At 34.6% G+C, this 4,693-nt stretch overlaps 1 pseudogene; it reads right to left on the bottom strand.

The window, feature by feature from the left end:
* Window positions 1–1,843: 1,843 nt before the first annotated feature.
* On the bottom strand, window positions 1,844–3,060 carry LOC110587361 (annotated as a pseudogene).
* Between the last annotated feature and the right edge of the window lie 1,633 nt (window positions 3,061–4,693).

Genomic DNA, 4,693 nt, shown 5'->3' with positions numbered 1-4,693 from the left:
CCCCACCTCCCTCCCTTCTAGAACCCTCAGTTTGTTTATGATGATTATATTTGTTTCTTTGTTTAAATCCAAAGAATAAAGAGAATGGAGCAACAATTTTTTCAGGTTTTTGTTTGAAAAGATATTTTGGCTACATGTGAAGAACAGAACTGTGGGAGCTAAGATGTTAGAAGCTAACTGTTAGATGTTAACAGTTTGAGAAGCTGTTGTAATAGTCCAAATAAGAAGTGATGTTTGTATGAGTATGTTAGTGGTAAACATGGGGGGGTAGTATACAGGTTTGAGAAATATTTAGTAGTTAACACTAACCAATGCAATGATGGATTGAAAATGGGAGAAGCTTAAGGGGGGAGATGAAAGAATGACAACAGATTTGTGTAAATTTGTGGATGATGGTGCTGTTTTCTCAGGTAGGCAACACTCACAGTCAGTAGTCAGATTTGTTTATTTTCATCAGGTTGAGTTAGAAGATGTACTGAAACAAAAAAACCCCATCATGGTTATTGTGGTCCCGTACGGAAGAGTTCTGATTACTGAATTTTGTTCCATTGATTGTAATGCTTCATTTTGTTTAGAAGTTCTTCATTGCTGGACAGTTAAGCTCCATTCAAGTGTTCATTAAAATAGGTAATGCTATGATGGACATCTCTGTACCATTAGCTTGTTCCTTGTTTCAGATTATTTTTAGACCAGATATACTAGAAATAGAAGTCCTAGGTCAGCTAGTACTAAAACTTTTTTTACACTTAGTGAATATTGTCAACTGATTTTCCAGAATGCTGTATTTATACTGCCACTAGTAAAACATAGATATGCAAGCTTAATTTCACCCTTGTACTCATGACAAGTTCAATAAACCACATCTACTCCATCATGAAGTCTCTGTTAAGGAGGAAAATAAACCTCTCCACATCCCATAGAAGGCTAGCCTCTTGAGATTTCTAAGTGCTTTATATTTCTTTTCTCAGACTGATGGAGAGTAATAATGTCTGCTGTCAGATGGCCTCATACTCTAGCCCCTACTAAGCAATGACACTAAAGCAAACAGACACAAAATAATACTTTATTCAAAGTCTTGACCACCGTTTTACGTATTTTTATTTAAAGCAATATTTCCCCTTTAAAAATGATGCTCGATGAAATTAAACATTTTAATCAGGATCATTTATAAAGAAAAAAATAATATATATATGTACAAAATTTTATGTATCATATGTGTGTGCATGTAAAATTCTATGTACTAGAAGAGAAATATGTGTCTGTATATATATATTATATATATATATATATTTTTTTTTTCTCCTGACGTATCATATAGTCCCACTCTCTAACAGCAATAGCATTAACTAACATTTTTTTTTTACCCTTTCAGATGTCTCTTATTTATTTTTGGTTATACAATTTTATTAACACAAGGAAATCATACTATGTCTACTACTTGGTAACCTGTTTTTTTCATTTTAAATGGTATTTAGTACATGATATTTACCTATCATCATACATGAAAATTCCTTATTCTTTTTAAATGATTGCAAAATTTTCCCTTTGTTTAGATGTCCATAGTATTTTGTGTCAGTTTCTATCACTGGACATTTAGAGTGTTTCCATTTGTTTTGTTTTTTTAAAAATGATAGCGTGATCAACCTTTTTTTTTTCATAGACATTTACACAGCTGTCTAAATATATTTTAAGGATAAACTTATAAAAGTGAAATGGCTGAGTCATTATGTACACATTAAACTTTTGGTTATAAATTTATATATAGCAGTCTTGTGAAGAAGTATCAATTAAATTCTCATTTTATTTCTTTATTTACAACTGATAATTTATTAAAATGGTTGATTTAAGCATCTGCAATGGTGACTTCAATCTCAAATCCCGGCTCAATACTGATGGAAATAATCTGTTTAATAATCTCAGAAGGACTGTGCAAATCAGTGAGTCGCTTGTGGATCCTCTTCTGAGAATGATCCCAAGTCTTAGAACCTTCACCGCGAGTTTTTCTTGTAGCGATTCTGAGTCTTGGTAAGCATCTAAACTATCCTTTCACTTTGAGATTCTTTTCCTTTGTGCCTCTGATCAAGTAAGCACATGCCTTCTCCACAGATTTTATGTTGCGTTTGGTTAGAGTAATTCTAATTCGGTGAATCACAACCTCTGGTTCCAGAGGTGTCTTCCCAGAGTCTTTAAAAGGCACTGCTTCCTGACCGACTTGTTCCTCACCGAGAGCGGACAGCCGTGAGTCAGGAGCAGGAGCAGGGCGTCCAGAGCTCTGCTGTGGCTGAGACCGTGTCTTCCTCAAAGAGTTAAATTCTCATTTTAAAGTCTGAGTATACATAGTGGTATGCTGATAAATGCTCAACAACTGGTCCTCTGGATTAAAAACAGAAACAACAACCAAAAAAAAAACCTCTTTCTTGATAGTGGTTGACAAACTCCATGGTAAAAGTCTTCCAGCCAACATCAATGTCAAACACCCTACGTGATGTTACTGCAGTCAGAGTTGTGCAAATAATGAGCAAAATCAGCTCTCACGAGTTGGGAAAGCTGTCCCTGGTGTGCCACTGATTGTGTTTCCTCACAATCCCTTAACTATGGGTGCTATCGAACATTTAAACATATTCCATATTCCATCATATTTTATAGATTAGCAGAGGGATTTCTTTTTATTTTTATTTGCATTTACTTAATAATAAGTGAATAGTTTTTTGTAGTGGTTGTTTTACTGATAGCTGTGTGTTCATGTTCTATGCTTCATTTCCATAGGATTGTTCATCTCTCTATAATTGATCTGAACCTCTTCTTTCTGTAGAAAGAAAAGCATTCTTTTTTTATAAGTTGTCAATATTTGTCTCATTTGTCATTTATCATTTAACTTTCATTATGATTTTGTATTTGTGTGCTGCAGAGTTTTTAATTTTTATGAAGTCAAAATTTCTTTTAGGCATTCAGATTTGTAATAATTAGAAACGAATTAGAAAACCTGGATAAATTAATGAATGTCTTTGGATGTCAATTTTCTTACCTGTTAAGTACGAGTTGATGGCTATATTTCTTCATGGCTCAAATAGTATATAATCCTTTAAAACATTTTTACTTTGTTTTCTTTAACCTGGGTTATTTCTCTGAGAATCAAGTCTTAGAGAGAAAAACGTCAGTCAGCAAAATAATCTGCCATTCACCAGCAATTTACTTGAGAACAAACCTTCAGTTGTATCCTGTTCCTATTTCTTGCCAAATGTGTGGAAAATTTCCCAACCAAATGACTAGGTTCTTTCTTAAAGTCAGAGCAGTGCCCATGTTGTGGTTCTAATGGGTGGGGAGGTGTCTTTTAGTGGGAGATGAGTTCTTCCTCATGGGTATGTTTTCTCATGTCCAGCAAGAATTTCTACTTATGAAATATCACCACATAATCCTTCTGTAGTGTATTCTGTAACTTTCCCCCTATAACTTTCCTACACTTTTTTCATGGAACAAAAGACAAGAAGATATAAACATAAGCAACTTTCAAATTGTGATTTCTTCTCAGTTGTAGATGAGTCTTTTAAGTTATACAGATTTAAGACCAGCGATCTTTTCTTTATCTTCAAATTCATGGTCCATTTTTCTACCAGGATATCAGGATCAGAGGACCTTAGATGCAAGATACTGGACTAGATTCTACCACATAAATAAGATACAGCTGGACCAGAAAAATGTGTGTGTGTGTGTGTGTGTGTAATTTAGCTGCATTCTGTTTTCAGCTCAGAAACTGGTTGTATTTAAAAATACTGCTCATAATTTGGGGATTAAAATATATTTAATATTTAAAAATATGGTCATTAGGATCCCAAACAAGTTCATAAGTTTCTATTTAACAGGTTAAGTATCTAAAAGAAAAAAAATATTAAAAGGAATGGTAGGGAACAAAATGTGGATTCTGGGAAATGAAGGAGCGGTGGTTGGAAGAGATTTTCCCTCTTCTTCTGTTGCTATTCTGATTGTTGCTGCTCAAGGTTATCGAGGGCTGCAATTAGAGAAAATGTATAAAGAGATTTATTAACAGTAAGAAGAAATGGAAAAATACAAGCCAAGTCCTTTACATATTCATTTTAGCTCAAAGCTCTGAGTTGGTAATAGGCAGGTGTAGTATTCCAAAATAGTTACGTGTTTCTTTTATTCCCCTTCTTGCTTCCTCATGTCTCTTCTCTATTTCTCTGCTCATGCCTTAGCACATCAGATCCACATTCTAATTAACTGGCATTATAGCAGGGTAGGAAGGAAGAACCAGACTAGTGTATATGTGATGGGTGTAGGATGAGAAACTGCATCTGACAGGGAGAGGAACTGTAGTAATTAGGAGAAAGCTGAGGGATAAACGGAGATTCTGCAAAACAGAGGGGAGACAAGAGAAATAGCTCTTCCTCTGTAGTACATGAAAGCAAGTGTTTCCAAAGGCTTTTTTCTTTAACTTTATTTTTTTTACAACGGTTTCAGATTTACAGTAAAACTGAAAGGAAGGTACAGAGATTTTCCATATGCCTCCTGCCCCTACACATGCATATCTTCCCTCATTATCAACAACCTCCATAGAGTGATAACATTTGTTACAAATGATGAACCAACATTGACCCATCGTAATCACCTGAAGTCCAAAGTTTACCTTAGGGTTCTCTCCTGGTACTGCACATTCTATAGGCCTGGACAAATGTAT

This window comes from Neomonachus schauinslandi, chromosome 7, assembly GCF_002201575.2.
Source record: "Neomonachus schauinslandi chromosome 7, ASM220157v2, whole genome shotgun sequence".
Taxonomy (NCBI): domain Eukaryota; kingdom Metazoa; phylum Chordata; class Mammalia; order Carnivora; family Phocidae; genus Neomonachus; species Neomonachus schauinslandi.
The sequence above is the reverse complement of the archived record's forward strand: the minus strand, read 5'-3'. Positions and strand labels throughout refer to the sequence as shown.